The sequence below is a fragment of the Schistocerca gregaria genome, chromosome 3 (assembly GCF_023897955.1).
Source record: "Schistocerca gregaria isolate iqSchGreg1 chromosome 3, iqSchGreg1.2, whole genome shotgun sequence".
In the NCBI taxonomy this organism is placed as follows: Eukaryota; Metazoa; Arthropoda; class Insecta; order Orthoptera; family Acrididae; genus Schistocerca; species Schistocerca gregaria.
In genome coordinates, this window is record NC_064922.1 from 896,023,631 (window position 1) to 896,047,746 (window position 24,116).

General features: G+C 51.1%; 13 non-coding genes and 1 pseudogene across 13 annotated transcripts; all 14 read left to right on the forward strand.

The window, feature by feature from the left end:
* Positions 1 to 786: 786 nt before the first annotated feature.
* Positions 787 to 905, forward strand: LOC126356416 (5S ribosomal RNA). The gene has a single exon (XR_007565679.1). It is a non-coding gene; the product is annotated as a 5S ribosomal RNA (ribosomal RNA).
* Positions 906 to 2,184: 1,279 nt separating this feature from the next.
* Positions 2,185 to 2,303, forward strand: LOC126356417 (5S ribosomal RNA). Its single transcript, XR_007565680.1, has one exon. It is a non-coding gene; the product is annotated as a 5S ribosomal RNA (ribosomal RNA).
* Positions 2,304 to 3,580: 1,277 nt separating this feature from the next.
* Positions 3,581 to 3,699, forward strand: LOC126356418 (5S ribosomal RNA). Its single transcript, XR_007565681.1, has one exon. It is a non-coding gene; the product is annotated as a 5S ribosomal RNA (ribosomal RNA).
* A 1,278-nt stretch (positions 3,700 to 4,977) lies between these two features.
* Positions 4,978 to 5,096, forward strand: LOC126356419 (5S ribosomal RNA). Its single transcript, XR_007565682.1, has one exon. It is a non-coding gene; the product is annotated as a 5S ribosomal RNA (ribosomal RNA).
* A 1,279-nt stretch (positions 5,097 to 6,375) lies between these two features.
* Positions 6,376 to 6,494, forward strand: LOC126356420 (5S ribosomal RNA). Its single transcript, XR_007565683.1, has one exon. It is a non-coding gene; the product is annotated as a 5S ribosomal RNA (ribosomal RNA).
* A 1,277-nt stretch (positions 6,495 to 7,771) lies between these two features.
* LOC126356421 (5S ribosomal RNA) lies at positions 7,772 to 7,890 on the forward strand. The gene has a single exon (XR_007565684.1). It is a non-coding gene; the product is annotated as a 5S ribosomal RNA (ribosomal RNA).
* Positions 7,891 to 9,168: 1,278 nt separating this feature from the next.
* Positions 9,169 to 9,287, forward strand: LOC126356422 (5S ribosomal RNA). Its single transcript, XR_007565685.1, has one exon. It is a non-coding gene; the product is annotated as a 5S ribosomal RNA (ribosomal RNA).
* A 1,278-nt stretch (positions 9,288 to 10,565) lies between these two features.
* Positions 10,566 to 10,684, forward strand: LOC126356423 (5S ribosomal RNA). Its single transcript, XR_007565686.1, has one exon. It is a non-coding gene; the product is annotated as a 5S ribosomal RNA (ribosomal RNA).
* Positions 10,685 to 11,962: 1,278 nt separating this feature from the next.
* Positions 11,963 to 12,081, forward strand: LOC126356424 (5S ribosomal RNA). The gene has a single exon (XR_007565687.1). It is a non-coding gene; the product is annotated as a 5S ribosomal RNA (ribosomal RNA).
* Positions 12,082 to 13,359: 1,278 nt separating this feature from the next.
* On the forward strand, positions 13,360 to 13,478 carry LOC126356425 (5S ribosomal RNA). The gene has a single exon (XR_007565688.1). It is a non-coding gene; the product is annotated as a 5S ribosomal RNA (ribosomal RNA).
* Positions 13,479 to 14,756: 1,278 nt separating this feature from the next.
* Positions 14,757 to 14,875, forward strand: LOC126356427 (5S ribosomal RNA). Its single transcript, XR_007565690.1, has one exon. It is a non-coding gene; the product is annotated as a 5S ribosomal RNA (ribosomal RNA).
* Positions 14,876 to 16,153: 1,278 nt separating this feature from the next.
* On the forward strand, positions 16,154 to 16,272 carry LOC126356606 (5S ribosomal RNA). The gene has a single exon (XR_007565775.1). It is a non-coding gene; the product is annotated as a 5S ribosomal RNA (ribosomal RNA).
* Positions 16,273 to 17,552: 1,280 nt separating this feature from the next.
* On the forward strand, positions 17,553 to 17,671 carry LOC126356723 (5S ribosomal RNA). Its single transcript, XR_007565786.1, has one exon. It is a non-coding gene; the product is annotated as a 5S ribosomal RNA (ribosomal RNA).
* Positions 17,672 to 18,950: 1,279 nt separating this feature from the next.
* On the forward strand, positions 18,951 to 19,068 carry LOC126356730 (5S ribosomal RNA; annotated as a pseudogene).
* Positions 19,069 to 24,116: the final 5,048 nt, after the last annotated feature.

Sequence of the window (24,116 nt, forward strand, 5' to 3'; positions counted from 1 at the left end):
ACACACGCGAGACAGATAGTGCGCAAGGAAGACTTCCAAAGAGTCTCTGGAAATAACAAAACAGTATGAAGTGACAGAAATGTTGTGAAATACGTCAGGGCATATTGTTTTGTAGCAGTGCACAACGGCAAATTTGTAAACAAAAATTTACCTTTCGTCGCTACAAGAGAGGGATACTTTGTCCAACAGCCTGTGTCTTGTGTGCATGTTTTCGCACCTTTCCACGGCACGGCGCAGCACAGAGCTGCTCTGGTAGCTCCGAACGGACGCACACGGCGCCTCGGACACGCCGGTTCGGCCCGCGCCCATCTCGCAGATGTTTCTCGTGCTTGTGCTGTCATTACGGACCGCGACCCGAGCGGCAGCGAGCGGCAGTCGAGCAAAGTCGGGACAAGTCGGGACGGAAGGGGACAGCCGAGAATGCACCGTGCGAATTACGCAAATATCTGGAAGCGCGACGCGTGTCAGGCAGGTGAGAACGCTTCCCTCGGTCCAGCAGGACACTGCCACACCCCGCGAGTCCCCAAGCCGCCCGGCCGCGCGCAAGCCCTGCGCCGGATAACGATAACAAGGTGCGTCTCCCGCGAGTGTCGGAGGCCGCACGAACCAAACGAATGACAGGCGGTGCAACGAGCAGCTGTGTTGTGCGTCCGACCCACGTGGCGGCGCGTCGCCTTCGAGGTGGAAGGACGTGCTTTGCGTCAAATGTGCCACCGAAAAAAGCGATTGCTTGTGTTAGGAGGAGAGGCGAAGCCTTCTTCTGCCGTGCAGCTACAGTATAACGACGCCAACGGCCATACCATGTTGAATACACCGGTTCTCGTCCGATCACCGAAGTTAAGCAACATCGGGCCCGGTTAGTACTTGGATGGGTGACCGCCTGGGAACACCGGGTGCTGTTGGCTCCTTCTCTCTTTTTAGATTGTACGTCACTACACCTGCCAGCCCTCTTTTCATACAAACTCTCAGGTGCGACAAAGATGCTTCCACAAGCATTTTAAACTACTGTATTAAACGTAAGATGCGAAATTACAGTAATGAACTCAGTTTGAACAAGAAAGCGCGGACGAAGAGTGCTAGGAACTCGTTGAAAATAACGAAACACTGCGAATCGACAGATGTGCTCTTGAAATGCGTCAGAGCCTACTGTTTTGTAGGAGCGCTAAATTCCAAAAACTAACTACATTAAAAAAAAAAAAAAAAACCTGTTCCTGTCCGACCACCGATGATAAGCAACAACGTTAGTATTCGGATCGGCGACCGCTTGGGAACTCTGGCTGTCTTCATTTCTTGCTTTCTTGTCGCTACCCCTGCCAGCCCTTTTTTCATGCTACCTTTCTCATGTGACAAAGATGCTTCCATACTGATTTTAAACTATCGTAAGATACGATATTAAGGAACTCAGTTTGAAAAGAGTGCGCCAAGGAAGACTTCCAAAGAGTCTCTGGAAATAACAAAACAGTATGAAGTGACAGAAATGTTGTGAAATACGTCAGGGCATATTGTTTTGTAGCAGTGCACAACGGCAAATTTGTAAACAAAAATTTACCTTTCGTCGCTACAAGAGAGGGATACTTTGTCCAACAGCCTGTGTCTTGTGTGCATGTTTTCGCACCTTTCCACGGCACGGCGCAGCACAGAGCTGCTCTGGTAGCTCCGAACGGACGCACACGGCGCCTCGGACACGCCGGTTCGGCCCGCGCCCATCTCGCAGATGTTTCTCGTGCTTGTGCTGTCATTACGGACCGCGACCCGAGCGGCAGCGAGCGGCAGTCGAGCAAAGTCGGGACAAGTCGGGACGGAAGGGGACAGCCGAGAATGCACCGTGCGAATTACGCAAATATCTGGAAGCGCGACGCGTGTCAGGCAGGTGAGAACGCTTCCCTCGGTCCAGCAGGACACTGCCACACCCCGCGAGTCCCCAAGCCGCCCGGCCGCGCGCAAGCCCTGCGCCGGATAACGATAACAAGGTGCGTCTCCCGCGAGTGTCGGAGGCCGCACGAACCAAACGAATGACAGGCGGTGCAACGAGCAGCTGTGTTGTGCGTCCGACCCACGTGGCGGCGCGTCGCCTTCGAGGTGGAAGGACGTGCTTTGCGTCAAATGTGCCACCGAAAAAAGCGATTGCTTGTGTTAGGAGGAGAGGCGAAGCCTTCTTCTGCCGTGCAGCTACAGTATAACGACGCCAACGGCCATACCATGTTGAATACACCGGTTCTCGTCCGATCACCGAAGTTAAGCAACATCGGGCCCGGTTAGTACTTGGATGGGTGACCGCCTGGGAACACCGGGTGCTGTTGGCTCCTTCTCTCTTTTTAGATTGTACGTCACTACACCTGCCAGCCCTCTTTTCATACAAACTCTCAGGTGCGACAAAGATGCTTCCACAAGCATTTTAAACTACTGTATTAAACGTAAGATGCGAAATTACAGTAATGAACTCAGTTTGAACAAGAAAGCGCGGACGAAGAGTGCTAGGAACTCGTTGAAAATAACGAAACACTGCGAATCGACAGATGTGCTCTTGAAATGCGTCAGAGCCTACTGTTTTGTAGGAGCGCTAAATTCCAAAAACTAACTACATTAAAAAAAAAAAAAACCTGTTCCTGTCCGACCACCGATGATAAGCAACAACGTTAGTATTCGGATCGGCGACCGCTTGGGAACTCTGGCTGTCTTCATTTCTTGCTTTCTTGTCGCTACCCCTGCCAGCCCTTTTTTCATGCTACCTTTCTCATGTGACAAAGATGCTTCCATACTGATTTTAAACTATCGTAAGATACGATATTAAGGAACTCAGTTTGAAAAGAGTGCGCCAAGGAAGACTTCCAAAGAGTCTCTGGAAATAACAAAACAGTATGAAGTGACAGAAATGTTGTGAAATACGTCAGGGCATATTGTTTTGTAGCAGTGCACAACGGCAAATTTGTAAACAAAAATTTACCTTTCGTCGCTACAAGAGAGGGATACTTTGTCCAACAGCCTGTGTCTTGTGTGCATGTTTTCGCACCTTTCCACGGCACGGCGCAGCACAGAGCTGCTCTGGTAGCTCCGAACGGACGCACACGGCGCCTCGGACACGCCGGTTCGGCCCGCGCCCATCTCGCAGATGTTTCTCGTGCTTGTGCTGTCATTACGGACCGCGACCCGAGCGGCAGCGAGCGGCAGTCGAGCAAAGTCGGGACAAGTCGGGACGGAAGGGGACAGCCGAGAATGCACCGTGCGAATTACGCAAATATCTGGAAGCGCGAACGCGTGTCAGGCAGGTGAGAACGCTTCCCTCGGTCCAGCAGGACACTGCCACACCCCGCGAGTCCCCAAGCCGCCCGGCCGCGCGCAAGCCCTGCGCCGGATAACGATAACAAGGTGCGTCTCCCGCGAGTGTCGGAGGCCGCACGAACCAAACGAATGACAGGCGGTGCAACGAGCAGCTGTGTTGTGCGTCCGACCCACGTGGCGGCGCGTCGCCTTCGAGGTGGAAGGACGTGCTTTGCGTCAAATGTGCCACCGAAAAAAGCGATTGCTTGTGTTAGGAGGAGAGGCGAAGCCTTCTTCTGCCGTGCAGCTACAGTATAAGGACGCCAACGGCCATACCATGTTGAATACACCGGTTCTCGTCCGATCACCGAAGTTAAGCAACATCGGGCCCGGTTAGTACTTGGATGGGTGACCGCCTGGGAACACCGGGTGCTGTTGGCTCCTTCTCTCTTTTTAGATTGTACGTCACTACACCTGCCAGCCCTCTTTTCATACAAACTCTCAGGTGCGACAAAGATGCTTCCACAAGCATTTTAAACTACTGTATTAAACGTAAGATGCGAAATTACAGTAATGAACTCAGTTTGAACAAGAAAGCGCGGACGAAGAGTGCTAGGAACTCGTTGAAAATAACGAAACACTGCGAATCGACAGATGTGCTCTTGAAATGCGTCAGAGCCTACTGTTTTGTAGGAGCGCTAAATTCCAAAAACTAACTACATTAAAAAAAAAAAAAAAACCTGTTCCTGTCCGACCACCGATGATAAGCAACAACGTTAGTATTCGGATCGGCGACCGCTTGGGAACTCTGGCTGTCTTCATTTCTTGCTTTCTTGTCGCTACCCCTGCCAGCCCTTTTTTCATGCTACCTTTCTCATGTGACAAAGATGCTTCCATACTGATTTTAAACTATCGTAAGATACGATATTAAGGAACTCAGTTTGAAAAGAGTGCGCCAAGGAAGACTTCCAAAGAGTCTCTGGAAATAACAAAACAGTATGAAGTGACAGAAATGTTGTGAAATACGTCAGGGCATATTGTTTTGTAGCAGTGCACAACGGCAAATTTGTAAACAAAAATTTACCTTTCGTCGCTACAAGAGAGGGATACTTTGTCCAACAGCCTGTGTCTTGTGTGCATGTTTTCGCACCTTTCCACGGCACGGCGCAGCACAGAGCTGCTCTGGTAGCTCCGAACGGACGCACACGGCGCCTCGGACACGCCGGTTCGGCCCGCGCCCATCTCGCAGATGTTTCTCGTGCTTGTGCTGTCATTACGGACCGCGACCCGAGCGGCAGCGAGCGGCAGTCGAGCAAAGTCGGGACAAGTCGGGACGGAAGGGGACAGCCGAGAATGCACCGTGCGAATTACGCAAATATCTGGAAGCGCGACGCGTGTCAGGCAGGTGAGAACGCTTCCCTCGGTCCAGCAGGACACTGCCACACCCCGCGAGTCCCCAAGCCGCCCGGCCGCGCGCAAGCCCTGCGCCGGATAACGATAACAAGGTGCGTCTCCCGCGAGTGTCGGAGGCCGCACGAACCAAACGAATGACAGGCGGTGCAACGAGCAGCTGTGTTGTGCGTCCGACCCACGTGGCGGCGCGTCGCCTTCGAGGTGGAAGGACGTGCTTTGCGTCAAATGTGCCACCGAAAAAAGCGATTGCTTGTGTTAGGAGGAGAGGCGAAGCCTTCTTCTGCCGTGCAGCTACAGTATAACGACGCCAACGGCCATACCATGTTGAATACACCGGTTCTCGTCCGATCACCGAAGTTAAGCAACATCGGGCCCGGTTAGTACTTGGATGGGTGACCGCCTGGGAACACCGGGTGCTGTTGGCTCCTTCTCTCTTTTTAGATTGTACGTCACTACACCTGCCAGCCCTCTTTTCATACAAACTCTCAGGTGCGACAAAGATGCTTCCACAAGCATTTTAAACTACTGTATTAAACGTAAGATGCGAAATTACAGTAATGAACTCAGTTTGAACAAGAAAGCGCGGACGAAGAGTGCTAGGAACTCGTTGAAAATAACGAAACACTGCGAATCGACAGATGTGCTCTTGAAATGCGTCAGAGCCTACTGTTTTGTAGGAGCGCTAAATTCCAAAAACTAACTACATTAAAAAAAAAAAAAAAAACCTGTTCCTGTCCGACCACCGATGATAAGCAACAACGTTAGTATTCGGATCGGCGACCGCTTGGGAACTCTGGCTGTCTTCATTTCTTGCTTTCTTGTCGCTACCCCTGCCAGCCCTTTTTTCATGCTACCTTTCTCATGTGACAAAGATGCTTCCATACTGATTTTAAACTATCGTAAGATACGATATTAAGGAACTCAGTTTGAAAAGAGTGCGCCAAGGAAGACTTCCAAAGAGTCTCTGGAAATAACAAAACAGTATGAAGTGACAGAAATGTTGTGAAATACGTCAGGGCATATTGTTTTGTAGCAGTGCACAACGGCAAATTTGTAAACAAAAATTTACCTTTCGTCGCTACAAGAGAGGGATACTTTGTCCAACAGCCTGTGTCTTGTGTGCATGTTTTCGCACCTTTCCACGGCACGGCGCAGCACAGAGCTGCTCTGGTAGCTCCGAACGGACGCACACGGCGCCTCGGACACGCCGGTTCGGCCCGCGCCCATCTCGCAGATGTTTCTCGTGCTTGTGCTGTCATTACGGACCGCGACCCGAGCGGCAGCGAGCGGCAGTCGAGCAAAGTCGGGACAAGTCGGGACGGAAGGGGACAGCCGAGAATGCACCGTGCGAATTACGCAAATATCTGGAAGCGCGACGCGTGTCAGGCAGGTGAGAACGCTTCCCTCGGTCCAGCAGGACACTGCCACACCCCGCGAGTCCCCAAGCCGCCCGGCCGCGCGCAAGCCCTGCGCCGGATAACGATAACAAGGTGCGTCTCCCGCGAGTGTCGGAGGCCGCACGAACCAAACGAATGACAGGCGGTGCAACGAGCAGCTGTGTTGTGCGTCCGACCCACGTGGCGGCGCGTCGCCTTCGAGGTGGAAGGACGTGCTTTGCGTCAAATGTGCCACCGAAAAAAGCGATTGCTTGTGTTAGGAGGAGAGGCGAAGCCTTCTTCTGCCGTGCAGCTACAGTATAACGACGCCAACGGCCATACCATGTTGAATACACCGGTTCTCGTCCGATCACCGAAGTTAAGCAACATCGGGCCCGGTTAGTACTTGGATGGGTGACCGCCTGGGAACACCGGGTGCTGTTGGCTCCTTCTCTCTTTTTAGATTGTACGTCACTACACCTGCCAGCCCTCTTTTCATACAAACTCTCAGGTGCGACAAAGATGCTTCCACAAGCATTTTAAACTACTGTATTAAACGTAAGATGCGAAATTACAGTAATGAACTCAGTTTGAACAAGAAAGCGCGGACGAAGAGTGCTAGGAACTCGTTGAAAATAACGAAACACTGCGAATCGACAGATGTGCTCTTGAAATGCGTCAGAGCCTACTGTTTTGTAGGAGCGCTAAATTCCAAAAACTAACTACATTAAAAAAAAAAAAAAACCTGTTCCTGTCCGACCACCGATGATAAGCAACAACGTTAGTATTCGGATCGGCGACCGCTTGGGAACTCTGGCTGTCTTCATTTCTTGCTTTCTTGTCGCTACCCCTGCCAGCCCTTTTTTCATGCTACCTTTCTCATGTGACAAAGATGCTTCCATACTGATTTTAAACTATCGTAAGATACGATATTAAGGAACTCAGTTTGAAAAGAGTGCGCCAAGGAAGACTTCCAAAGAGTCTCTGGAAATAACAAAACAGTATGAAGTGACAGAAATGTTGTGAAATACGTCAGGGCATATTGTTTTGTAGCAGTGCACAACGGCAAATTTGTAAACAAAAATTTACCTTTCGTCGCTACAAGAGAGGGATACTTTGTCCAACAGCCTGTGTCTTGTGTGCATGTTTTCGCACCTTTCCACGGCACGGCGCAGCACAGAGCTGCTCTGGTAGCTCCGAACGGACGCACACGGCGCCTCGGACACGCCGGTTCGGCCCGCGCCCATCTCGCAGATGTTTCTCGTGCTTGTGCTGTCATTACGGACCGCGACCCGAGCGGCAGCGAGCGGCAGTCGAGCAAAGTCGGGACAAGTCGGGACGGAAGGGGACAGCCGAGAATGCACCGTGCGAATTACGCAAATATCTGGAAGCGCGACGCGTGTCAGGCAGGTGAGAACGCTTCCCTCGGTCCAGCAGGACACTGCCACACCCCGCGAGTCCCCAAGCCGCCCGGCCGCGCGCAAGCCCTGCGCCGGATAACGATAACAAGGTGCGTCTCCCGCGAGTGTCGGAGGCCGCACGAACCAAACGAATGACAGGCGGTGCAACGAGCAGCTGTGTTGTGCGTCCGACCCACGTGGCGGCGCGTCGCCTTCGAGGTGGAAGGACGTGCTTTGCGTCAAATGTGCCACCGAAAAAAGCGATTGCTTGTGTTAGGAGGAGAGGCGAAGCCTTCTTCTGCCGTGCAGCTACAGTATAACGACGCCAACGGCCATACCATGTTGAATACACCGGTTCTCGTCCGATCACCGAAGTTAAGCAACATCGGGCCCGGTTAGTACTTGGATGGGTGACCGCCTGGGAACACCGGGTGCTGTTGGCTCCTTCTCTCTTTTTAGATTGTACGTCACTACACCTGCCAGCCCTCTTTTCATACAAACTCTCAGGTGCGACAAAGATGCTTCCACAAGCATTTTAAACTACTGTATTAAACGTAAGATGCGAAATTACAGTAATGAACTCAGTTTGAACAAGAAAGCGCGGACGAAGAGTGCTAGGAACTCGTTGAAAATAACGAAACACTGCGAATCGACAGATGTGCTCTTGAAATGCGTCAGAGCCTACTGTTTTGTAGGAGCGCTAAATTCCAAAAACTAACTACATTAAAAAAAAAAAAAAAACCTGTTCCTGTCCGACCACCGATGATAAGCAACAACGTTAGTATTCGGATCGGCGACCGCTTGGGAACTCTGGCTGTCTTCATTTCTTGCTTTCTTGTCGCTACCCCTGCCAGCCCTTTTTTCATGCTACCTTTCTCATGTGACAAAGATGCTTCCATACTGATTTTAAACTATCGTAAGATACGATATTAAGGAACTCAGTTTGAAAAGAGTGCGCCAAGGAAGACTTCCAAAGAGTCTCTGGAAATAACAAAACAGTATGAAGTGACAGAAATGTTGTGAAATACGTCAGGGCATATTGTTTTGTAGCAGTGCACAACGGCAAATTTGTAAACAAAAATTTACCTTTCGTCGCTACAAGAGAGGGATACTTTGTCCAACAGCCTGTGTCTTGTGTGCATGTTTTCGCACCTTTCCACGGCACGGCGCAGCACAGAGCTGCTCTGGTAGCTCCGAACGGACGCACACGGCGCCTCGGACACGCCGGTTCGGCCCGCGCCCATCTCGCAGATGTTTCTCGTGCTTGTGCTGTCATTACGGACCGCGACCCGAGCGGCAGCGAGCGGCAGTCGAGCAAAGTCGGGACAAGTCGGGACGGAAGGGGACAGCCGAGAATGCACCGTGCGAATTACGCAAATATCTGGAAGCGCGACGCGTGTCAGGCAGGTGAGAACGCTTCCCTCGGTCCAGCAGGACACTGCCACACCCCGCGAGTCCCCAAGCCGCCCGGCCGCGCGCAAGCCCTGCGCCGGATAACGATAACAAGGTGCGTCTCCCGCGAGTGTCGGAGGCCGCACGAACCAAACGAATGACAGGCGGTGCAACGAGCAGCTGTGTTGTGCGTCCGACCCACGTGGCGGCGCGTCGCCTTCGAGGTGGAAGGACGTGCTTTGCGTCAAATGTGCCACCGAAAAAAGCGATTGCTTGTGTTAGGAGGAGAGGCGAAGCCTTCTTCTGCCGTGCAGCTACAGTATAACGACGCCAACGGCCATACCATGTTGAATACACCGGTTCTCGTCCGATCACCGAAGTTAAGCAACATCGGGCCCGGTTAGTACTTGGATGGGTGACCGCCTGGGAACACCGGGTGCTGTTGGCTCCTTCTCTCTTTTTAGATTGTACGTCACTACACCTGCCAGCCCTCTTTTCATACAAACTCTCAGGTGCGACAAAGATGCTTCCACAAGCATTTTAAACTACTGTATTAAACGTAAGATGCGAAATTACAGTAATGAACTCAGTTTGAACAAGAAAGCGCGGACGAAGAGTGCTAGGAACTCGTTGAAAATAACGAAACACTGCGAATCGACAGATGTGCTCTTGAAATGCGTCAGAGCCTACTGTTTTGTAGGAGCGCTAAATTCCAAAAACTAACTACATTAAAAAAAAAAAAAAAACCTGTTCCTGTCCGACCACCGATGATAAGCAACAACGTTAGTATTCGGATCGGCGACCGCTTGGGAACTCTGGCTGTCTTCATTTCTTGCTTTCTTGTCGCTACCCCTGCCAGCCCTTTTTTCATGCTACCTTTCTCATGTGACAAAGATGCTTCCATACTGATTTTAAACTATCGTAAGATACGATATTAAGGAACTCAGTTTGAAAAGAGTGCGCCAAGGAAGACTTCCAAAGAGTCTCTGGAAATAACAAAACAGTATGAAGTGACAGAAATGTTGTGAAATACGTCAGGGCATATTGTTTTGTAGCAGTGCACAACGGCAAATTTGTAAACAAAAATTTACCTTTCGTCGCTACAAGAGAGGGATACTTTGTCCAACAGCCTGTGTCTTGTGTGCATGTTTTCGCACCTTTCCACGGCACGGCGCAGCACAGAGCTGCTCTGGTAGCTCCGAACGGACGCACACGGCGCCTCGGACACGCCGGTTCGGCCCGCGCCCATCTCGCAGATGTTTCTCGTGCTTGTGCTGTCATTACGGACCGCGACCCGAGCGGCAGCGAGCGGCAGTCGAGCAAAGTCGGGACAAGTCGGGACGGAAGGGGACAGCCGAGAATGCACCGTGCGAATTACGCAAATATCTGGAAGCGCGACGCGTGTCAGGCAGGTGAGAACGCTTCCCTCGGTCCAGCAGGACACTGCCACACCCCGCGAGTCCCCAAGCCGCCCGGCCGCGCGCAAGCCCTGCGCCGGATAACGATAACAAGGTGCGTCTCCCGCGAGTGTCGGAGGCCGCACGAACCAAACGAATGACAGGCGGTGCAACGAGCAGCTGTGTTGTGCGTCCGACCCACGTGGCGGCGCGTCGCCTTCGAGGTGGAAGGACGTGCTTTGCGTCAAATGTGCCACCGAAAAAAGCGATTGCTTGTGTTAGGAGGAGAGGCGAAGCCTTCTTCTGCCGTGCAGCTACAGTATAACGACGCCAACGGCCATACCATGTTGAATACACCGGTTCTCGTCCGATCACCGAAGTTAAGCAACATCGGGCCCGGTTAGTACTTGGATGGGTGACCGCCTGGGAACACCGGGTGCTGTTGGCTCCTTCTCTCTTTTTAGATTGTACGTCACTACACCTGCCAGCCCTCTTTTCATACAAACTCTCAGGTGCGACAAAGATGCTTCCACAAGCATTTTAAACTACTGTATTAAACGTAAGATGCGAAATTACAGTAATGAACTCAGTTTGAACAAGAAAGCGCGGACGAAGAGTGCTAGGAACTCGTTGAAAATAACGAAACACTGCGAATCGACAGATGTGCTCTTGAAATGCGTCAGAGCCTACTGTTTTGTAGGAGCGCTAAATTCCAAAAACTAACTACATTAAAAAAAAAAAAAAAACCTGTTCCTGTCCGACCACCGATGATAAGCAACAACGTTAGTATTCGGATCGGCGACCGCTTGGGAACTCTGGCTGTCTTCATTTCTTGCTTTCTTGTCGCTACCCCTGCCAGCCCTTTTTTCATGCTACCTTTCTCATGTGACAAAGATGCTTCCATACTGATTTTAAACTATCGTAAGATACGATATTAAGGAACTCAGTTTGAAAAGAGTGCGCCAAGGAAGACTTCCAAAGAGTCTCTGGAAATAACAAAACAGTATGAAGTGACAGAAATGTTGTGAAATACGTCAGGGCATATTGTTTTGTAGCAGTGCACAACGGCAAATTTGTAAACAAAAATTTACCTTTCGTCGCTACAAGAGAGGGATACTTTGTCCAACAGCCTGTGTCTTGTGTGCATGTTTTCGCACCTTTCCACGGCACGGCGCAGCACAGAGCTGCTCTGGTAGCTCCGAACGGACGCACACGGCGCCTCGGACACGCCGGTTCGGCCCGCGCCCATCTCGCAGATGTTTCTCGTGCTTGTGCTGTCATTACGGACCGCGACCCGAGCGGCAGCGAGCGGCAGTCGAGCAAAGTCGGGACAAGTCGGGACGGAAGGGGACAGCCGAGAATGCACCGTGCGAATTACGCAAATATCTGGAAGCGCGACGCGTGTCAGGCAGGTGAGAACGCTTCCCTCGGTCCAGCAGGACACTGCCACACCCCGCGAGTCCCCAAGCCGCCCGGCCGCGCGCAAGCCCTGCGCCGGATAACGATAACAAGGTGCGTCTCCCGCGAGTGTCGGAGGCCGCACGAACCAAACGAATGACAGGCGGTGCAACGAGCAGCTGTGTTGTGCGTCCGACCCACGTGGCGGCGCGTCGCCTTCGAGGTGGAAGGACGTGCTTTGCGTCAAATGTGCCACCGAAAAAAGCGATTGCTTGTGTTAGGAGGAGAGGCGAAGCCTTCTTCTGCCGTGCAGCTACAGTATAACGACGCCAACGGCCATACCATGTTGAATACACCGGTTCTCGTCCGATCACCGAAGTTAAGCAACATCGGGCCCGGTTAGTACTTGGATGGGTGACCGCCTGGGAACACCGGGTGCTGTTGGCTCCTTCTCTCTTTTTAGATTGTACGTCACTACACCTGCCAGCCCTCTTTTCATACAAACTCTCAGGTGCGACAAAGATGCTTCCACAAGCATTTTAAACTACTGTATTAAACGTAAGATGCGAAATTACAGTAATGAACTCAGTTTGAACAAGAAAGCGCGGACGAAGAGTGCTAGGAACTCGTTGAAAATAACGAAACACTGCGAATCGACAGATGTGCTCTTGAAATGCGTCAGAGCCTACTGTTTTGTAGGAGCGCTAAATTCCAAAAACTAACTACATTAAAAAAAAAAAAAAAACCTGTTCCTGTCCGACCACCGATGATAAGCAACAACGTTAGTATTCGGATCGGCGACCGCTTGGGAACTCTGGCTGTCTTCATTTCTTGCTTTCTTGTCGCTACCCCTGCCAGCCCTTTTTTCATGCTACCTTTCTCATGTGACAAAGATGCTTCCATACTGATTTTAAACTATCGTAAGATACGATATTAAGGAACTCAGTTTGAAAAGAGTGCGCCAAGGAAGACTTCCAAAGAGTCTCTGGAAATAACAAAACAGTATGAAGTGACAGAAATGTTGTGAAATACGTCAGGGCATATTGTTTTGTAGCAGTGCACAACGGCAAATTTGTAAACAAAAATTTACCTTTCGTCGCTACAAGAGAGGGATACTTTGTCCAACAGCCTGTGTCTTGTGTGCATGTTTTCGCACCTTTCCACGGCACGGCGCAGCACAGAGCTGCTCTGGTAGCTCCGAACGGACGCACACGGCGCCTCGGACACGCCGGTTCGGCCCGCGCCCATCTCGCAGATGTTTCTCGTGCTTGTGCTGTCATTACGGACCGCGACCCGAGCGGCAGCGAGCGGCAGTCGAGCAAAGTCGGGACAAGTCGGGACGGAAGGGGACAGCCGAGAATGCACCGTGCGAATTACGCAAATATCTGGAAGCGCGACGCGTGTCAGGCAGGTGAGAACGCTTCCCTCGGTCCAGCAGGACACTGCCACACCCCGCGAGTCCCCAAGCCGCCCGGCCGCGCGCAAGCCCTGCGCCGGATAACGATAACAAGGTGCGTCTCCCGCGAGTGTCGGAGGCCGCACGAACCAAACGAATGACAGGCGGTGCAACGAGCAGCTGTGTTGTGCGTCCGACCCACGTGGCGGCGCGTCGCCTTCGAGGTGGAAGGACGTGCTTTGCGTCAAATGTGCCACCGAAAAAAGCGATTGCTTGTGTTAGGAGGAGAGGCGAAGCCTTCTTCTGCCGTGCAGCTACAGTATAACGACGCCAACGGCCATACCATGTTGAATACACCGGTTCTCGTCCGATCACCGAAGTTAAGCAACATCGGGCCCGGTTAGTACTTGGATGGGTGACCGCCTGGGAACACCGGGTGCTGTTGGCTCCTTCTCTCTTTTTAGATTGTACGTCACTACACCTGCCAGCCCTCTTTTCATACAAACTCTCAGGTGCGACAAAGATGCTTCCACAAGCATTTTAAACTACTGTATTAAACGTAAGATGCGAAATTACAGTAATGAACTCAGTTTGAACAAGAAAGCGCGGACGAAGAGTGCTAGGAACTCGTTGAAAATAACGAAACACTGCGAATCGACAGATGTGCTCTTGAAATGCGTCAGAGCCTACTGTTTTGTAGGAGCGCTAAATTCCAAAAACTAACTACATTAAAAAAAAAAAAAAAACCTGTTCCTGTCCGACCACCGATGATAAGCAACAACGTTAGTATTCGGATCGGCGACCGCTTGGGAACTCTGGCTGTCTTCATTTCTTGCTTTCTTGTCGCTACCCCTGCCAGCCCTTTTTTCATGCTACCTTTCTCATGTGACAAAGATGCTTCCATACTGATTTTAAACTATCGTAAGATACGATATTAAGGAACTCAGTTTGAAAAGAGTGCGCCAAGGAAGACTTCCAAAGAGTCTCTGGAAATAACAAAACAGTATGAAGTGACAGAAATGTTGTGAAATACGTCAGGGCATATTGTTTTGTAGCAGTGCACAACGGCAAATTTGTAAACAAAAATTTACCTTTCGTCGCTACAAGAGAGGGATACTTTGTCCAACAGCCTGTGTCTTGTGTGCATGTTTTCGCACCTTTCCACGGCACGGCGCAGCACAGAGCTGCTCTGGTAGCTCCGAACGGACGCACACGGCGCCTCGGACACGCCGGTTCGGCCCGCGCCCATCTCGCAGATGTTTCTCGTGCTTGTGCTGTCATTACGGACCGCGACCCGAGCGGCAGCGAGCGGCAGTCGAGCAAAGTCGGGACAAGTCGGGACGGAAGGGGACAGCCGAGAATGCACCGTGCGAATTACGCAAATATCTGGAAGCGCGACGCGTGTCAGGCAGGTGAGAACGCTTCCCTCGGTCCAGCAGGACACTGCCACACCCCGCGAGTCCCCAAGCCGCCCGGCCGCGCGCAAGCCCTGCGCCGGATAACGATAACAAGGTGCGTCTCCCGCGAGTGTCGGAGGCCGCACGAACCAAACGAATGACAGGCGGTGCAACGAGCAGCTGTGTTGTGCGTCCGACCCACGTGGCGGCGCGTCGCCTTCGAGGTGGAAGGACGTGCTTTGCGTCAAATGTGCCACCGAAAAAAGCGATTGCTTGTGTTAGGAGGAGAGGCGAAGCCTTCTTCTGCCGTGCAGCTACAGTATAACGACGCCAACGGCCATACCATGTTGAATACACCGGTTCTCGTCCGATCACCGAAGTTAAGCAACATCGGGCCCGGTTAGTACTTGGATGGGTGACCGCCTGGGAACACCGGGTGCTGTTGGCTCCTTCTCTCTTTTTAGATTGTACGTCACTACACCTGCCAGCCCTCTTTTCATACAAACTCTCAGGTGCGACAAAGATGCTTCCACAAGCATTTTAAACTACTGTATTAAACGTAAGATGCGAAATTACAGTAATGAACTCAGTTTGAACAAGAAAGCGCGGACGAAGAGTGCTAGGAACTCGTTGAAAATAACGAAACACTGCGAATCGACAGATGTGCTCTTGAAATGCGTCAGAGCCTACTGTTTTGTAGGAGCGCTAAATTCCAAAAACTAACTACATTAAAAAAAAAAAAAAAACCTGTTCCTGTCCGACCACCGATGATAAGCAACAACGTTAGTATTCGGATCGGCGACCGCTTGGGAACTCTGGCTGTCTTCATTTCTTGCTTTCTTGTCGCTACCCCTGCCAGCCCTTTTTTCATGGTACCTTTCTCATGTGACAAAGATGCTTCCATACTGATTTTAAACTATCGTAAGATACGATATTAAGGAACTCAGTTTGAAAAGAGTGCGCCAAGGAAGACTTCCAAAGAGTCTCTGGAAATAACAAAACAGTATGAAGTGACAGAAATGTTGTGAAATACGTCAGGGCATATTGTTTTGTAGCAGTGCACAACGGCAAATTTGTAAACAAAAATTTACCTTTCGTCGCTACAAGAGAGGGATACTTTGTCCAACAGCCTGTGTCTTGTGTGCATGTTTTCGCACCTTTCCACGGCACGGCGCAGCACAGAGCTGCTCTGGTAGCTCCGAACGGACGCACACGGCGCCTCGGACACGCCGGTTCGGCCCGCGCCCATCTCGCAGATGTTTCTCGTGCTTGTGCTGTCATTACGGACCGCGACCCGAGCGGCAGCGAGCGGCAGTCGAGCAAAGTCGGGACAAGTCGGGACGGAAGGGGACAGCCGAGAATGCACCGTGCGAATTACGCAAATATCTGGAAGCGCGACGCGTGTCAGGCAGGTGAGAACGCTTCCCTCGGTCCAGCAGGACACTGCCACACCCCGCGAGTCCCCAAGCCGCCCGGCCGCGCGCAAGCCCTGCGCCGGATAACGATAACAAGGTGCGTCTCCCGCGAGTGTCGGAGGCCGCACGAACCAAACGAATGACAGGCGGTGCAACGAGCAGCTGTGTTGTGCGTCCGACCCACGTGGCGGCGCGTCGCCTTCGAGGTGGAAGGACGTGCTTTGCGTCAAATGTGCCACCGAAAAAAGCGATTGCTTGTGTTAGGAGGAGAGGCGAAGCCTTCTTCTGCCGTGCAGCTACAGTATAACGACGCCAACGGCCATACCATGTTGAATACACCGGTTCTCGTCCGATCACCGAAGTTAAGCAACATCGGGCCTGGTTAGTACTTGGATGGGTGACCGCCTGGGAACACCGGGTGCTGTTGGCTCCTTCTCTCTTTTTAGATTGTACGTCACTACACCTGCCAGCCCTCTTTTCATACAAACTCTCAGGTGCGACAAAGATGCTTCCACAAGCATTTTAAACTACTGTATTAAACGTAAGATGCGAAATTACAGTAATGAACTCAGTTTGAACAAGAAAGCGCGGACGAAGAGTGCTAGGAACTCGTTGAAAATAACGAAACACTGCGAATCGACAGATGTGCTCTTGAAATGCGTCAGAGCCTACTGTTTTGTAGGAGCGCTAAATTCCAAAAACTAACTACATTAAAAAAAAAAAAAAAAAACCTGTTCCTGTCCGACCACCGATGATAAGCAACAACGTTAGTATTCGGATCGGCGACCGCTTGGGAACTCTGGCTGTCTTCATTTCTTGCTTTCTTGTCGCTACCCCTGCCAGCCCTTTTTTCATGCTACCTTTCTCATGTGACAAAGATGCTTCCATACTGATTTTAAACTATCGTAAGATACGATATTAAGGAACTCAGTTTGAAAAGAGTGCGCCAAGGAAGACTTCCAAAGAGTCTCTGGAAATAACAAAACAGTATGAAGTGACAGAAATGTTGTGAAATACGTCAGGGCATATTGTTTTGTAGCAGTGCACAACGGCAAATTTGTAAACAAAAATTTACCTTTCGTCGCTACAAGAGAGGGATACTTTGTCCAACAGCCTGTGTCTTGTGTGCATGTTTTCGCACCTTTCCACGGCACGGCGCAGCACAGAGCTGCTCTGGTAGCTCCGAACGGACGCACACGGCGCCTCGGACACGCCGGTTCGGCCCGCGCCCATCTCGCAGATGTTTCTCGTGCTTGTGCTGTCATTACGGACCGCGACCCGAGCGGCAGCGAGCGGCAGTCGAGCAAAGTCGGGACAAGTCGGGACGGAAGGGGACAGCCGAGAATGCACCGTGCGAATTACGCAAATATCTGGAAGCGCGACGCGTGTCAGGCAGGTGAGAACGCTTCCCTCGGTCCAGCAGGACACTGCCACACCCCGCGAGTCCCCAAGCCGCCCGGCCGCGCGCAAGCCCTGCGCCGGATAACGATAACAAGGTGCGTCTCCCGCGAGTGTCGGAGGCCGCACGAACCAAACGAATGACAGGCGGTGCAACGAGCAGCTGTGTTGTGCGTCCGACCCACGTGGCGGCGCGTCGCCTTCGAGGTGGAAGGACGTGCTTTGCGTCAAATGTGCCACCGAAAAAAGCGATTGCTTGTGTTAGGAGGAGAGGCGAAGCCTTCTTCTGCCGTGCAGCTACAGTATAACGACGCCAACGGCCATACCATGTTGAATACACCGGTTCTCGTCCGATCACCGAAGTTAAGCAACATCGGGCCTGGTTAGTACTTGGATGGGTGACCGCCTGGGAACACCGGGTGCTGTTGGCTCCTTCTCTCTTTTTAGATTGTACGTCACTACACCTGCCAGCCCTCTTTTCATACAAACTCTCAGGTGCGACAAAGATGCTTCCACAAGCATTTTAAACTACTGTATTAAACGTAAGATGCGAAATTACAGTAATGAACTCAGTTTGAACAAGAAAGCGCGGACGAAGAGTGCTAGGAACTCGTTGAAAATAACGAAACACTGCGAATCGACAGATGTGCTCTTGAAATGCGTCAGAGCCTACTGTTTTGTAGGAGCGCTAAATTCCAAAAACTAACTACATTAAAAAAAAAAAAAAAAACCTGTTCCTGTCCGACCACCGATGATAAGCAACAACGTTAGTATTCGGATCGGCGACCGCTTGGGAACTCTGGCTGTCTTCATTTCTTGCTTTCTTGTCGCTACCCCTGCCAGCCCTTTTTTCATGCTACCTTTCTCATGTGACAAAGATGCTTCCATACTGATTTTAAACTATCGTAAGATACGATATTAAGGAACTCAGTTTGAAAAGAGTGCGCCAAGGAAGACTTCCAAAGAGTCTCTGGAAATAACAAAACAGTATGAAGTGACAGAAATGTTGTGAAATACGTCAGGGCATATTGTTTTGTAGCAGTGCACAACGGCAAATTTGTAAACAAAAATTTACCTTTCGTCGCTACAAGAGAGGGATACTTTGTCCAACAGCCTGTGTCTTGTGTGCATGTTTTCGCACCTTTCCACGGCACGGCGCAGCACAGAGCTGCTCTGGTAGCTCCGAACGGACGCACACGGCGCCTCGGACACGCCGGTTCGGCCCGCGCCCATCTCGCAGATGTTTCTCGTGCTTGTGCTGTCATTACGGACCGCGACCCGAGCGGCAGCGAGCGGCAGTCGAGCAAAGTCGGGACAAGTCGGGACGGAAGGGGACAGCCGAGAATGCACCGTGCGAATTACGCAAATATCTGGAAGCGCGACGCGTGTCAGGCAGGTGAGAACGCTTCCCTCGGTCCAGCAGGACACTGCCACACCCCGCGAGTCCCCAAGCCGCCCGGCCGCGCGCAAGCCCTGCGCCGGATAACGATAACAAGGTGCGTCTCCCGCGAGTGTCGGAGGCCGCACGAACCAAACGAATGACAGGCGGTGCAACGAGCAGCTGTGTTGTGCGTCCGACCCACGTGGCGGCGCGTCGCCTTCGAGGTGGAAGGACGTGCTTTGCGTCAAATGTGCCACCGAAAAAAGCGATTGCTTGTGTTAGGAGGAGAGGCGAAGCCTTCTTCTGCCGTGCAGCTACAGTATAACGACGCCAACGGCCATACCATGTTGAATACACCGGTTCTCGTCCGATCACCGAAGTTAAGCAACATCGGGCCTGGTTAGTACTTGGCTGTCTGCCCGCCTGGCAACACCTCGGTGCCGAGCGAGCAGTACTTCCTTGTGCGACTTGGCCGGCGGCGCCTCGCGTGTCGTCTGTCTCCTGCCTCGCGGCTACATTTCATCAAGTCCGTAAGTTATGGCAATGTTGTATGATAATAGTGAAGAACGACAAAATAATGTGCAATGCGAATTCGATAGTTCCGTCGGAAAACCGTCAGCTTTCGAAATTCACCGTTGGATACTTGAGGAATTGTGTTTGTCGACCGATGACGTTCTCGGAGTTCAATTTGATACTTTTATCAATTCCGTGTTTTTGAAGTTGAAAACTCCCGAATTGTGTGATACCGTGGTAAATGTTAATGATGGTATCCGTAAATTTCGACATCTAGACGGTCGCATTAGTAACGTGACTATTTCTCATGGTGGGTTTGGCCTTCGAAATGTTCGTGTGTTCAACTTGCCTTTTGAAATCCGGAATGACACAATATCTCGTCATTTGCGGCCGTACGGGACCGTGCTATCTGTTTTTAAAGAGAAGTGGTCTTCCGCCTATGTTTTTCAAGTCGAAAACGGCGTGAGGAGTGTAAAGATGATAGTACGACAACATATTCCGTCCTTCTTGTTAGTTAACGGTCATCGTGCTTTTATAACCTATAGTGGTCAACCTCAGACGTGTTCCTTTTGCGGTGCTGTTGGTCATTACCGACAAAACTGTCCTAAACGCAGGCAGCCTGTTCAGTTGCCACGTGAGGACGTTTTAAGTGGGCCTAGCTTTGCTTCTGTTGCTGCAACGAGTTTAGGTTCCGCCCCCCCCGCACGTGTGCAACTCGCGGCCGCCCCCCCTGTATCGGCCGCCGCTGACGTTATGGACACGTCTGTTCCTGATAGTGACTCTGTTTCTGTTTCTGAACCTCTTGTTGAGCCTTCTTTGCTCGCGGCTGCGACAACTGAATCTGGTTTTGAAAAACCGGTAGTGGACGAAGTCTCACCGCAATCCGTGCCGATGTCGGCAGAAATTGTTCCGCATACTGTCCCGGTTACGGAACCCGACATATCGGCGGTTGCTCCTACTACCGTCCCCGACAGTCTTTCTGCTGCCAGTGCTGTTGTAGAACGTGAAGCTTTTACTGCACCGAAACCGCGTAGGGACCGGAATGTCGCTCGAGCTTCTGGCACCCCACGTTTACGTAGTGCCAGTAGCTCTGCTTCGTTTAATACGCGTGGTTTTTCGGACAAAAATCGGAGTCCGTCTCCGGTGGCGCGTTCTCCTGCCCCCCCTCAGGTTCGGTCGGTCGGGCAACCGACCTCCCGACAACCGGCCACGCGCGACGGTGTAGACCTCGGCCACCGCCCGTCTCAGGGGGGAGGCAGCAGGCGCCACGCGAAAAAGCAGACCTCTTCCCGCACTCAGCCGGAGGGTGATGTTGTTGCTGCAACGCAGAAACGTGACATAGCGGTGCAACATTTGAAAACCTTCCTGAGCCAACCGACTTCTGATGCCGATTCCGGCATGGCGGTGGATCCGCCTTTGTCTGTGACACCTTCCCCCTTTCCAACCAAAAGAAAGGCCGAAGATTCGCACCTTCGTCGTGCCCCCCCTTCCACCCACGATTTGGTGCCGCCTTTATCTTCGGATGTCGAGATGCCCGCCGTGGAGCATTCCGTCACAGAAAGTGCAGTCACAGTTTCTGGGACTCCACCGCTCCCGCCCCCCTTCCTAGTCAGTCACAGGATTGGTCGGCGGACGTGGAGGCCGGTGGTAACCATTAGTGTGACTCATTGTATGTCCTCCCCCTCCTAGCAAGTTTGTATGTTTTATCTTGTTTTAAGCAAATTTCATGTTTTTCTTTTATTTTCTTGTTTTTTAACTGTGTTATTACGTGTATATGGTTAACGACTGTAGCCAGTGGAACATCTTAACAGTTAATCTTAATAAGTTGCGAAATCCGCAGAAGGCTATGATTTTAAAAAATTTCTTGTATGATAATAACTGTCACGTCGCTTTTTTACAGGAGGTGACTTGTGAAGCGCTTTTGTTTTTGCATGATTTTACTGATTTTACTGTGATTGATAATATTGCCCCTGATAACGATACGGGCACTGCAATTTTAGTGCGTTCTGGCTTACCAATATCTAACGTTGACATTTTACCGAACGGTCGCGCTGTTGCTTGTACCATTTTTGGAATTGTGTTTGTAAATGTGTACGCTCCGTCAGGAAATGTTAAACCGGCCAGGGCTGACTTTTATGGTAGAGATTTGTGTCAGCTTCTATCCAGGAATGTCGATACTTTAATCGTTGGGGGTGATTTTAATTGTGTTTTAGACGACAGCGATCAAGAGCCGCGTCCAAACAAATGTCACGAGCTGGGTACTTTAGTCACTAGTTTTCAGCTGCTCGACACGTGGCGTGTTTTACACCCGGATTTCACCTACTTCACCTATTTTTACGGTACCGGGCGTAGCCGCCTCGATCGGATTTATGTGTCTAGGCAGCTGTCTGCCCGTATTTGTAGTGCTGACGTGACTCCTGTCGTATTTTCTGACCACTCCAGTTACTCCTGTCGTCTTTTATTGCCTCGTTTGTGTGTACCTCGCCGTACCAATTTGTGGAAGTTCAATTGCAGTTTACTCAATGACGACCATTTTGTGACTTGTTTTAACCGTATATGGCAACGGTTGTTACGGACTCGAGGCGGTCATAGTAGCACCATTGAGTGGTGGGTTGCGATAGTTAAACCGGCGATTAGGAAATTTTTAATTGATTACAGCCGTGAGGCGGCACGCTGGCGTCGGGCAACGGCTCGCTTCCGCCAGGCTTGTTTACGGGACTTAGCGTTGCGGGTGACGTCACAGCCCGAGTTGTTGCCTACTCTGAAGCAATTTCAAGCAAAGCTTTTACTTGACATGCGTGCCGTTAGTGATGGGGTGACCGTCCGAAGTCAGCCTGCGGGACTTGTTACTGGGGAACCTCTGTCCATTTACCATTTACACAGGGAACGCAAACGCCGTGAACGTTTGCAGATTAATGTTTGGCGGCTGCGAAACGGCGATCGCACTTCTGTACAGTCGGAAATTGAAACAGATATTTCTGAACATTTCGCTTCACTTTTCCGTGCTGTTGATGTGGATTCCGACGCGTTGCGAGATTTTTTGCAGACTGTACCCCACGTTTTAACTCGCCCGGACAGGAATCATTTAACTGCCGCCTTTACGTCTGATGAAGTTCTCGATGCCGTTCGGCGGAGTCCCAACGGGAAGTCTCCAGGTCCAGATGGGATTCCTGCGGAATTTTATTTGAAATTTTTTCATCTTTTTAGTGAGATTTTAGTAGATTTGGTAAATGATATTCGAAATGGTGTGCCTGTACCAGCTGCCTTTGTGGAGGGGGTTGTGACGCTCGTTCCCAAATCCAATGCTGTGCCAAATATCGACGCTGTCCGTCCGATTACTTTATTAAATGTTGACTACAAGATCGTCACGCGCTGCGTCGCTCAGCGACTTAAAAACATTTTGCCGGCGGTACTTAGTCCTCAGCAAACGTGTGCGGTGCGCGATCGGAATATCTTTGACGCTATCCTTGCTTACAGGGACTGCATTGGTTATGTAAAAAGTGCTCGGCTTCGGACTGCGGCGATTTTATTAGTTGATTTTAAGAATGCCTTTGACCGTATTAGTCATTTTTATTTGCGTCAGGTTTTGGTGCGCATGGGGTTTGGTTATAAATTTACCAAATTAGTGACGCATCTGTTGCAAAATGCTACGTCACGCATTTGTGTTAATGGTCGTCTTACTCCTGCTTTTCGTGTAGGTCGCTCCGTGCGGCAAGGGTGTCCGCTTTCCATGGCGCTTTTTGCCATTGCGCTGGATCCCCTCCTCCGCTATATCGGTCAGGAATGTCGCGGCATTCAGATGGGGACTACCAGATTGGTTTGTAAAGCATACGCTGATGACCTTGGCGTATTTATTGAGCATTTAGACGATGTTGACAGGTTGCAAGTCGTTCTGCACAACTTTGAACAAGCTACGGGGGCGATTGTCAATACACAGAAAACTGTTCTTTTACCGCTCACCGCCCGCGCACGTACCCTTCGTAGGGACTGGTTCTGTGTACAGCAGCAGCATAAAGTTCTTGGAGTCCTTTTATCCTCGAATCCACAGCAGATGGAAGCATTAAATTGGCGGCCTACGCTGCATCGGATTCGTGCTGTTGTCAAGATCCATGCGGTCCGAAATTTGGCCCTTCGGGAAAAGGTGCAGTTAATAAATAATAACTTCTTGGCAAGGGCGTGGTACCTTGCGCAGGTTCTCCCGGTACCCAAGCAATTGGCGCGCGCCATCACACAGGCGATTTACTGGTTTTTATGGAGGGGGGAGATTTTTAAGGTGTCACATGCTGTCTGTACCTTGGGCCTGTCCGACGGCGGTTTGGGACTTGTCGATTTTTCAGCCAAATGTGCGGCTCTCCTTTGGAAGAGAATTACCGCTGTTATGCAGAAGGCACCTTGCAGTCCCACCGCGGTTGTTTTTAATCGTTATCGTCCTCATTCTGAAGTGGCACCTGTTTCTGTGTCGCACATCCCGTTTTATCTTTCTTACGTGCGCCGCTACTATTTCGATAATAGTTACCTGACACTTCGTGACATCTCCGCCCACACGGTTAGCGCTGTCTGCGATGCTATACGCGGACCTCCTATTCGTTGCAAGTGGGAGTATCGATTGCCACGCTGCAACTGGGTGGCAGTGTGGCAAAACCTCGCCAACAAAGTCCTCCCGGCTTCCGTACACGCTGCATGGTACAAGGTGGTGCATCGCACCATCCCTACCAACTCCAAACTTCATTCCATCAACCTTATCCCATCTGGAGTGTGTGACGTGTGTACTGTCGACGATACTCTTGAACACCGCTTTGCGTGTGACCGCTTCCGCCGTGTTTGGGACGTCGCCAGGGATATGATTCGTCTGATTCAGCGGGTGGACGCTCGAACCGTTACTGTGGATGATGTATTAATTCCGCAGTGTGTCGTCTACCCCACCACCAAGCGAAATGCCACGGTGTGGATCTTTGGCCATACAGTTTTTGCTATTTTCTCTT